Source organism: Triturus cristatus, chromosome 1_2, assembly GCF_964204655.1.
Source record: "Triturus cristatus chromosome 1_2, aTriCri1.1, whole genome shotgun sequence".
NCBI lineage: Eukaryota > Metazoa > Chordata > Amphibia > Caudata > Salamandridae > Triturus > Triturus cristatus.
The window spans coordinates 1,119,917,508-1,119,929,779 of NC_140580.1; positions in this window are offsets into that span (position 1 = coordinate 1,119,917,508).

The window sequence follows — 12,272 nt, forward strand, 5'->3', positions numbered from 1 at the left end:
GCATGATTCACAAGTTTAATTTGCAGGTTAGACAGGGGTCTCAGCATCAGGCACTCAACCCACTTAACTAGGATGTGAGGAATATCAGAGGGAGATTACTGCTTAGAGTGTTGACACAAAGTGCTGCAAATTATGTTGTGATTTACCTTTATTTCGAGTTTCCTCTGTAAATATGGGTACACGGGTAGAATGCTCCGAGCCCTAGTTTTTAATTTACATCGCTTCTGTTTCCTTGTGTTTATTTTCCCTGTTTTATCAAGTGTGTTAAGACAGGGACACGTTGATATTGCCAGCAGGTAAGCACTATCACGTAGGCCCGTGTCCCTCCTCCCTCCTGCAAACCCAGAGGGTTCCCCCAAATCCGGGCAGACTCCACTCTGTGCAGAGCTTTAAATGGGACTGTACTTTTTTTTTATTTTGAGAGAGAGAGAGTACCTGCACTTCTCAAGAGAAACGTAATACCTTTAATTGGAAAGAACAGGTGTCTGGTACAGTACAGAGTACCTGCACTTCTATTTTTCCATTTGGAGTACTGCCTCTGTGGGATCTTCCGTGATTCTTCTCTAGTTGCGCGGGACATTCGTGTCACGTGACCGATGCTTGTCTTTCTGCTGCTCTGCAAGGGAGAGGGCCATATGGACGGGAGGAAGTTGACGATGATTGATTTATTCTGGCAGGAAGCAAGCTTACACCTGCTGCCAGTCCACGCCGCTGCGCCTGCCATCCCACGCGCTGCCTCTAGATGGCAGGCTAGGGTCGTGAACCAGCTGGCATCCCTGCTCTATTTACAGAACAAAGGCACATTAGCGCTCGAGCACCTCTGGGCCCGGAAATGCACACCATTGCTGAAAAACACACGAGGCTGGCCCGGAGCCTGTCCCGAAAAACTTACATTTTACCGACACGGGAAAATGGGAAACGACAAACAATATCTCTTATTGTCGAAATTAATATTTCATCCCAAAATGAAAACCTCCCAGTGCCGAATGTGGCATAAAGGCGCTGTCTGATATGTGGGGAGCATTACACCAGTGGTTCAGCTGAGGAGATATTTCTAAGTGCATCCTCGACCCATTTACATGTTCTTGGGGCAAACCGTGGATATCTGTGACTTATACATGTTGAACATGATCTCACATGTTTTTGGTCATGCATTTGCTCGAGGGCTTGGCCCACGGTTCGGTACCAGCCGTGTACTAACTCTGCAATGCGTCCTCGAAGTGTAAATATTTCCACATCCAATGTAATTGTATTGCTTAATAACTCTGGGTGCCATCAAATACTGGAAGACGCGTTCCTAGTGAATGTATTCACATTTGTTAAAACGAGTCAAAAAGTCGGAGTAAAGTGCAGAGCGCTGCACAATACAGCGTAATGGTGCGAATACGTAATACTCATCGTGAATGCTATAATGGCCCTGTGGGGTCTCTCGCCTCGCCATCCCCTCAAAGTCTCGCTGGCATTACTGCCCACCGCTAAATTTCAGATATGTTATTTGAGGTATTTCCTCTTCACTCTTTCGAGATGTTTAGTAATCAAACACAGATGCAACATAAATGCGTGCGTTGCAGCGAGCATAGGGTAGTACGTAGTTCGTGGCAGTCCGGAAATGCGCGCTTGGCCTCTGCAATGGTCTGTGGTCCGGTGGCGCTCGCGCCGGCGCGAGGGTCGTTCGTCTTTCCGCGATCACGTCAAATAAAGCTCCCGATTTCAAAAACTCGAGAGACGCTGCTGACCGCCGGGGGATCGATGGAAACAAAGGGCAGATTAATAGAAAACCGCGGCCTCTTTCGCAGTCATAAAATCATAAACAAATCATTAAAAAAGCGACGACGCAACGGCGACCCTGATGGATGGACGCCGTCTCTTTACGCTTGCTTTGCACTTTGTTCGCCCGCATTAGTGTTACGGAATCTGTGTACACTGTGTATAAATTACACCGCGGGATAAAAGTAATTTACGGGCCCTATAAATACGCCCTTATTTAGCTACTCTGTTAAAGGGGCCGGGGTGCCAGGGAAAAAATAAGCATGCATTTGAAAAAAGAAAAACAAGTATAGCGCCTCGTTGTTAGCTGAACGGCTTTGTCATGATGTTATGGTCATTTTTGTTTTCTTTCATTGTTACTATGTATTTGCCTTTATGGTGTCTAGTTTTTACTTTCGTAATTTTTGCTACAGGGTCTTGAAGCTCGGATTCAGGCTCTATGATTGTACATTATAAATAAAAAGAAACTAACCGCTGAACCATTTGTTGCCTGAGAGTCAAACTACCAGTTCCCAGTCAGAAACCTCTGTGGTATTTAAATGACTTTCGGAAAAATGTCTGATGCTCAAAAGAACCTGCGCCAGCAGGGTAAACGTGTCCCCTCCACACGGGACGGTGACAACAATAACACTGGGCATGCATGGGTCACCAGCATTTTAAAACAGAGTTATTTCCCATCTCAGTGTTACTCATTTCATCTACTTAGAATGAGTGAAAGGCTGACACAACGCACTGCTGTGATGTGATCACGGAACCGGCAGATTTCTGCAGTGGTGACTCAACCCACTGAGCTGTCTTGCCAGTTAAAGGTAAATTTTCTCGCACATTCCTGCCAAAGAGAAGACCCCCCCCCCCCCCTGTGGAGTTTTAGACATTTTACATGTAAAAGATGTTGACTGAAAGAATAGGCACATAGGTGGCCTTACAAATTGTGCCTGACCGAAGGTGAACCGCTTCTGGGCGCTACTGAGTGGATTAATGCTCTAGAACGGTGACAAAACGTCAGCACTGAAATCGTATGTGCGAGGCTCATTACACCTAGTCAGTGCGCATCAGACCCGGTTCGATCAAGAACAGCGTTGTGCTGCGTCATGTTATGGCAATGAACGACTATATTATGTCCCTCCCATAAACGGCCTATCTGCTGTTTGTTTTACACGCCATGACCATTCAACCCATGGCCTCTCAGCTGAGTCTACCCACAGTAGTAATCGGGAGCATCCTTCCCGTGATGACCATGCTGTCACTTGGCAGTCGGTTGGCAGTGATATCCCAGCGCCCAGAAGCCCTCTGGGTGCTGCTATACGTCGCTTTTAACAAGCTGCTCCAAGATTAGGATCGCACTGCCCTCCACTGGGTCTGAGGCTGCAAGCGGTCACTCGCCCACAAGACAAGGTAGCAAATGTTGCCGCGTTTGATTTGGTGGTGTGTGTGACCCTTAAACGACAACCCCTACACGCCCCTGCCTTCACGCCCACCAAGCCGCCTGTCGTGACTTGAGACCTGGGGTCAGAGGGCATGCTGTCAGAAGAGAATTAGCGAACGTTGTGTGATTGAATGTTTCTATATTCCCAAGCAAGGCTAGACGGGTGTCTAAAAATATAGACACGGAGAGTAAACACCTCAAGAAAAGGTGTAAGGAAATCGGGAGGGGAAAGGAAAGGATAAAAACAATGATTTTCTTCCTTTGTATGATGAACCACGCTGTCCTCTTTACCTTGAATAAGTCCTAAAATGCTTTTTTTTCGTCTGGTCCTTTAAGCACTTTTCAAGTCCCCGGGCCAGGATGCACAGGCAGCGTCCGACATGTTCTGGTTAATATACGTTACGTGTTTGCAGAGAGGCGCCGCGGCGCCTCCTGAGACCTCAGATGTACACAGTGATTCTGCAGAGCCGAGCCATTCTGCGCTTTCCAATTCTCACGGGCATCGCTCCGTCAACAAACGAGGTGCCTCTTACTGGCCAAATGAATATTTTATAAGCCAAAGGCATATTACCCATTAAGAAAATACATAGCAACAACACTGTAGCAAAGAATAGTTGTTATGCGGCGCTCTCCGTGTCTTTGCATATGTCCCCCTCCGCCCCACCCTAGGAAAACCCAACAGTCCGGGCACCAAGGTCAAACTCCTCGGCGTGCAGTTCCAACCTACAAAGTGGGGTCGAGTCACAAAGGTCAGGAGAGGGGTGAGGGGATGAGTACGCTACGCATGGTAAATTACGCATCTGAGCGTGCCTGGCGTAAGGATTTTTCACGATACTGTGACTGGCACTCCCTTAAGACTTGTTAAGGCAGCATCCTTGGCGCACCGCCGCGTGGTGGAGCTATGCATGAAGAAACTGCCCGAAAACTGCCTTTTGGTGGTTGAAGAGCGCCCCAGCGGCAACATTGTATTTTGCCTGGCGTGATGAACATCTTGGCTCTGTTCTTGCTGATAAACATATCATTGCAGCTCCTTCCTGAGATCCGCCCTTTCCAAGAGACGTACGCATATGCACAGTATGCACATACAACGCGCCCGTATGCAGAGGCAATGTACGCAACGCATACATTACACATGCCTAAGTTCATGACGAATTAGTGGTGCAAGCTCACACTTAAAATTCCAAAAGCACAATCAGTCTGTTACGTTGACTCTTTTCAAGAAACATCTTATTAGTACTCGATTAACCGATGCTTGCCATTCTCTTACCCATGGTATCTTTGCCAGGGCCACTGTGGTATATTTATTTATTTATTACGGGTGCTATGTAGCGTCAACATTGCCACATGGGCAGCTCAGCGCTTTACATCACACATGGAAAAATGAAAATCCCAGCCTGTAAGAGAGAATGAAGCCCTTAAGTGGGCTTCCTTCATTGAGAAAGGACTCATTCGTGTCTTGATAAGTATTCCGTCTGGGGGTGGAGGTGTGCGAGGCGTCAGTGTGTGAGGAAGGCGCGTTGCACAGCGCGCATCTTCCTACTCCGAGGCACGAGCAGGCTGAGGGGTGATTTGCCTTCTCTGAGGTCAGAGGGTTCAGCTAACGATCATTTTCTTTCCTGGGTATGAAGGTCGCCCAATGTTAATAGCCTTAAGCAGAAAGCAGCGCGCGCTGAAGGTGATTCGTGCTGCGAGGGGAGATAGGGAAGTGTGATCAGATCAAGGAAGTGCACTGTGCACCACGAATGCCCCAAAATGTAGTATTTTTGGAAACATAAGGGCATATTTACAAGCCCCTATCGCCACTGGAACAACACTTTTTACGATGTCCCCGTGGCAATAGGAACTTCGCCTTATTTACATGGCAGCGTTAAGTCATGTCAAGTGGTTTGACGCTGCCTTGTAAATAAGGTCCCCTTTCACGCTATGCTTAGCGTGAAAGGAGAGGGCAATGGGCGTTCCACAGCAACATCCGTTGACGCTGCCCCCTACTTACAAGGGGGGCGTAAATAGGAGGCAGTGCCAGAATTAAGACCGGGGAATACCTGGTCTTACCCTGGCGCAACGAGGAGAAATGTTTCATTTCTCCTCGTTTTTTTGCTGTTTTCATGTGTGCTGCGTTGTGACATAAAACAGCAAAAGGCCAATGATTGTTTATGTGCAGGAAGGTCCACCCTCCTGCACATAAACAATAATTTAAAAAGAATGCAGTTTTGCAACTTCTATGTGTGCTGCAGAAGTTACAAAACAGCCTTTCAGGATTGTTTATGTGCAGGAAAGGACACCTTCCTGCACATAAGCAATCTTCCCCTGCACGTAGACACCCTTGCACTATGGTGCAAGGATGCCTGCGTTGGTGCTAGGCTGCAAAGTGTAGCGCCAGCGCAGGGGGAAACGCAGGGCTGCGCCATATCCTTGTAAAGATGGTGCAGCCCTGCGTTTCTGAAGTGGCGGAGTGAGGCGTTAAGCTAGGAAGGCTAACACCTCACTCCGCCACTAACCTAATGAATGTGCCCCATCCTGTCATAATCTGCTGTGGCTGCGATGCATTGTGTGCACAGTTTCCCTGCCCTGCGCAGCCAGTGTGTGACGTCATGGAATGTTGGTGAGTGACTGAAGGATCGGCAGAGAGAGTGGCTGACCAGAGAGGATGCAGCCCTCAGTGGGGCGTTCTATTACGTAACCCGTACCCTCTTCAATAAACCTATAACCTGTTAATTTACGTGAACAGGCCACCTGGCTCCCACTTACCAAGAAGGAATCTTCAATTACAACACACACTCTACAAACCACGAACGTCATTGGCCACCTCTATGACAGTCTCCTCAGGATTTAAGTTTATTGTGAATTGAATCTGCATGTGTATAGTGTACGCCAACCTGTGAACATTGCACATGACGGGTACAGAGGACAGGGGTCAAATTCTTGGACATCCTCACACCTCATTCATTCCTCTAACCTCTCAAACACATCGAGCATGGATAGGAAAACAGACATCCCTACTCACCCTCAGCAGAACACACTCAGCGGCAATATGCAAATGAATACCTGTTTATAAATATCGGCCGCGGCAAAATTGTAATGATGCTCGAGTGATTTGAGTATCTTGTGATTCAGAATTACACGATTATGCTCTTTTGTGTAACTTGGAATAACTTTGGGCAAAAAAATGTCTACTTACGAGCCCAGGAAGAGGGTCTGAGCAACTGCTGGCTGCTGCTAGCCATGTTCTGTTGCATTCAGCGCTATTTCATAGCAGAAAATGCATCCTTCGGGGTAGATTTTGCGCTAAGGAAATTCAGCTTAATTCAGGTTTACGCTTCTTGCATACATTTGCGTAATTTTACTCTGATTTTGTGCAATTGCGCAGCAGCAAATTACACAAGAAAAGCCCACTCCTAATACATATCTACATTATTCTGCAACCATAGGTTTGCGTAGTGCGAGAAACGATTCACCACTTTGCATTCAGAGACACAAAGTAGATCTACATAAATGTACAGTTTCTATATGAATACATTCAATATACAAATATACTCACATTCATGTATCCTTTATGGCAAAGACTGAATCTCGGCTTTCATTGTAAAATATACCCATTCCTTTTAAAGTGAGGAGTATGATAGGGCTGTGACATCACTTCCTGTGAGAACGTGCCATGGATGTATTTGTTCAATGGTTGTGCTAATTAGCCCCTCACCACACTATTATTCTATGGATTGTGTGCTGTCTAGTGGTTCTTTTTAGCAGTCACATTATCACCTAAATATTTTTTTGATCCACAAAAGAAATAATTTTAAGACAACTGACCCTACAGCTTGGACTGGTGAGTTCCTCTTAGACTTCACCCTTTTCCCAGCCTAATAACAATGATCAGCGCCGCAATGGCGCCTCCAAGCACATTCACGTCATCGAATGATGCTCTTGTCTGGTGAAATGGTGTCATGCGTCATTTGCCATGTGCACCTGAATGCACACATGGGCACACGCGTGATCCCCCACTCATCCAAGTGTGAGGCTGGATGTGAATGGAGGTGTCAGGCGAACTCCGAAAAAGCACAGTCGATAACCAGAAATCCATTTCTGAAAAGAACTCTTCTGGCCATTTTATAATAATCTGACTGATTTCCCAGTTGTATTTTATGTATTTCATATAGTGCGTAGAAATTGATGCAACGAGTAGTGGAGCGCCTCAGTGAGACATGCTATATGAGCAGCAACCTCTCGGACCCAAGCTGCCGCCCTTGGACCAGGGGCGCGTGTGGTGTCAGCTAGAATCAGACTAGAGAAACCAAGATTTCAGGAGGAGGGAAGCTGGGAACGGTCCTAGGCAGCAAATATGGCTGGTGTTTGTGTATCTACAAGGCCAGTAGTGTTTTAAGGCCATTGTTAGCAGCTGCCTTACTGCACTACCATAGGAGTCCACAAGAGGGCGTCAGATGCTTACAGAACAGGATCTATTCCATTTAGCACTGTGCTAGGTTAGTAAGGTCCAACCTTGGTACTGTCATATTTAGCACTGCCTCGCCCTGGCCCTGTCCCATCTAGCCCTGTCCTGTTCGGGTACAGGGCCACTTAGCCTTATCAATCACGTACCAATACCATACTGCCCTACGTCCACACTGTCCTTAGCGGTACTGCTCTACTCTGGCATTCTCCAACAATGGACCCGCCTTACCAGATATGCCCGCTCTTGCCCTGTTCCACCCCACCTGACCCTGCCGCCGATCACCACCCAGCATTGCGCATCCCTGTACGGGTCAAGCAAGAGGTGCCTCAGTCACAGCGGACTCATTCCCTCAGCCCCCGCCACAGGAATCTGTGACGATGCCACTGGTGGTGTCCAGGATGAGTGGATAACTCAGAGAACAAGGTAAGATTCCACTCGCGACACCCCATCCCAACCTTCCAAGGGGGATTTTTTTTTTATTGAATTACCTTTTTGAATGCTGGTGCCTCGAAGCACATAGTTTTTGTTACTGAGAAACACAAAACGTGATGTTCTGTTCGTAACTTGGCGTCATTCGACAACTATGTCCACTGTATTTGTCATTCCCTAACCACCTTGTCAAGGCCACCTGAGCAGCAATGTATGTCTTCCATTTGTAAATCACCGGTTCCCTAGAGGCTGGGGCACTTCCCTATCACTGAGCGGCTACTGACTCAGCCAATGACCCCTGCCCCATTCCTCTCCTATGAAACACTGGAAGGCATGACACCTCCTTCCCCTGACACTCATGATGCCCACCACACATATTTCTAATCCTATTAAAATGTTGTGACCTTCCACTGGCATGAAAATGGCACTCCCAGCTTGAAAGTCACATTGATGTCCACTGGACTGGAAAAAACATTATAATGGCCAAATAAGGAAAACAGCACCTTTTTCCAGTAAAAACTATTGTCAAATGGTCTGTGAGCCCTCAAACGTGGGTCACTCGAGAGTTTTCTCTGCTTCGTTCAGGATGAGTGTACAATGTGGACTGTCCTAGATCACCGCGTCACCCTTCTGCCTAACCCAGTCCTTGTCATATGAATGTAGCCCAGACCCCCAACCCTGGTAGCCCAAACCGCCAACCATTGTAGCCCAAACTCCCAACCCTTGTAGTCCAGACCCCCCCCAGAGAGAAACCTCAACTGCCTTCAGATTACTGAAAGACTTTGACTTCTTCCTCACAGGAGGCCTCATATAAGATCTCTCTTTTGCCATTCAACCATAACACTCCTGGCCTCGTCTCCCAAGCAAACCCTCCTTTTAATGGCGGTGCGAGGATGGCATAGTGTCAGAGTCTGGGGCCTGAGGTTTTGTCTAGATGCTTTGCAGTTTCCTGACACTACGTTGACATTGTCTACGGTTTAAGGACAGTGGGAGGTTCTCAACTTCTGACAGTGTCTGTAGCCCTCAGTTTCCTCAGGGTTGGGTGCTGTTTGTAAAGAGGTTGGGGCCATAAGCCCCCATGGATTATGTAAGAACACAAAGACACAAGTAGTTGGTATCTGGAACTGGCCCAGGGAACGTGCGCTCGGTCTCTTTTGTTAGCAGGGTCACATGTCCTGTGACACCTGTGATGGATGGGGGTGGTGGTGTAATCCATCCCTCGGGGCGTGGCTGGTACAGTCATACAACTCAGAACACTAGAACAGTGACAAGCCAGTCACTACACTGTTCTGCTGCCAGAGTTTGTACTCTGAGATTTCCTGACCATGGGTTCTGGGCACAGATTTAATGGCAGTGGGTTCCGGGCATTGTGTCAATGTTGGGAGAGGCACAGTGTAGTCAAGCCTCGAAGGAAGTAAAGCTCCTCCGAGCCCAAGTTTTGAAGACCATGGATGACTACAGGAGCTCTGGAAAGTACCAAGTATGATGCAAAGCAGAGGGAAGCCGACCAGACTTTCGGTCCATCGGTGCTCCGAAGAGCCCTGAATACTTGTGCTAAGATCTCCAGTGAGTGATGGTTGCACACACCAGTGCAGACGGCTGCCTAAGCGGTGGTCTCATAAGAAAATGTATTGAGCCCTAGAATCTATATTTCTACAAAGTACGCAGTGGGCATACAACACCTCCTGGAGAGCCCAGTGTGCGGCCTTGAGAAGGGCATGGCCATGGAGAGGAGCAAATAACTAATGGCTGCAAGAGATCCAGATGTGTTTGTAGCAGCGTTGGCTCAGGGAAGAGGTGCACAAGAAAGACATAGCCAGAGACGTTTTAAGGCATGGGCAAATGGGTAACTGCCCAGAGCCCCACCTTCCAAGGGACCCTGGAAAAGTGAACTTTCTCTGTAGCTCATGTGTGTATCTTTGTGACTTAGTCTTTAACATATTTTTTTTATAATGTTACCCAACTTAGGGCTTGAATTAGCAAGAAATGGGTAATAAAATGCAGTTGGTCCAAACAGGCACCCCCAAAATATTTGTCGCCTGGGGCCACCAAAATCCTTAAGATGACACTGGACAGGGCATACTACCCCAGAGGGTAGAAGGCATCTATTGTGTCCCTTGTGTCTTAATGCAAACAACCTGGATAAAAAGGAACACAGATTTGTGAGCCTCATTGTAAGGTTGGAATCCATTCAGTCAAGTGACTTTGGTTGAAACTCGATTGCTTCTATGGATTCAAGCAATAAAGAGACACATCAGTCATGGGCACCACCGAAAGTTCCTGGGTTGCAGCAGAGTGGGCATGATGCAGAATAAAGTTGAAGTCCTTGAGAATCTGAAGAGTGCCACAAACTTCTGCATCCTGGGGTTCCAAAGAAAGACAGAAGACTGAAGTGGTGTCTCTCTTCGCGGAGCCAAATTTAACAGGAGTCCCCATCTCGCTACCGGCAGCCGGCAGAAGAGCAAAGAACTGGGGACAGTGCTGGTCCTTGAATTAAATGAGACTTTGTGAGGAGTCCAGCCACTGCACGAAAAGAGATACAGAAAATATGAGGATTAGAGGAAGAAGCTTCAGCGGCATAAGAATCCCGAGATAGAACAACCTTGTATGTGTATCTGTAGTACTTGTGTAGCTGGAACCTAGGGTAGCGGGAACCTAGCCAAAAGAGGAGGAGCACGGTACAGGGTCAAAGGCAGCGCTGCAGTCGACGCAAGGCTGGAGGGGGCGCTGAGTTCTGAGAGTGGAAGCCATCTGCTACTGCATGGTGAGGTAGTATCTTTCCAGAGGTGGTCTTCAGCTCTTTAAGGGGCAGAGTCCAAGGGTCAGCCTGGTACAAATCCAGGAGGAGAATCGAGCAGATATGGTATTCACGTCACACTTTCACACAGCTGGGGGGAGCCAAAGAAATTGTGGCAGAAATTAGAGGGCAGAGAAATCTTGGTTTTCAGGGTAGAGAAATGGGAAGTGTTCGCCTCTCAGGCAACAGGTTTTGAAAAGGCTAGTAATAACGTTACCTGGTTGGTAGATGGTACGGTCTTGGGATGAAGTGCACCTTTGGCCGCTGTGAGAAAAAAAGATCAAAAGTAGGAAGGGGGGAACTACACATTTATGTCAGAGTGAAGGACAAGCCACTGTGATGTTTAGTTCAATGAAAAAGCCCTTTCCCCCTTTCAATACATTTTACTTGAGGGCTTCTGGGGTGGTATTTGGGATGAGCAAAGGGTTTATTATGCAAAGAAGGTCTTGCGTGTATACCGAATATTGGCCTACCCATGGAATTCAAAGTTTCCTTTTTCCTATGTTTACGCCCATCTGAAGCTTCCCGCACATGTGAGTGTATGTGTTCTATTTTTGAAATTTTATTTTTGTGGCATGCGTCTACAATAAAAAATAAAAAACATAACCATTGCACCAGCCTGGCAAGGCGCGGCCTATTGGTTTTGAAAATGCTTGTTTGCATTTGGCTCTATAAAATTTTTGCACCTAGTGTTACAAAAATGCTAACTGGGTCCTTTGGACTGAGGCTGGGTAGGGCATTTAAAAAACTTAGCAAAGATAAATTCCTCACTGTCCATACTGCTTATATGCTGAGAGCACATAATATAGCCTTAGAGCCCGATGTAGCGGGCTCTACTGGCTATTAAAGGCCCGCTCCAGCGTTAAAGGCCCAAGCCGAAAGCGAGGGCCTTTCACAGGGGATCGGGCCATTAATGGCCGGTATAGCCCGCTTCAGAGGGCTCTAAGGCTATTAGAACATTCCACCCCTAGAGGGCAGAATGTTCTAATTTGTAAAACAAAGGCCAGAGGGGTTTGAAATCTCCTCGGGCTAGGTGAGGCCTTTTGTTGACAGCAACAGCTGTGAACAAACATTGGAATGTTGATGCTCCGGGCTTCTACTGGCCATTAGAAGTGCCGAGCACTCCATTGTTTTCAATAGAGCTCTCAACATTCCAATGTTCTAATGAGAAATAATCACTGCAAACATACCTAATCCCAGAGCTGCGCATAACATTGGACGTAACATGGCTCCATTGTCGGAGGAAACAAATGAAGGAGAGTATTTTTTCTGTTTCTATCCCTATCACCTTCGCATTATGTTCAGGGACCGTGTCCTGTTGATTGTTTTCCCAGAATGTCACGCGCTGCAGCTGTCACATCCGGTGTTACCCGGTATCCTCCTCTCTGCTGCACGTGGGCTGGTGT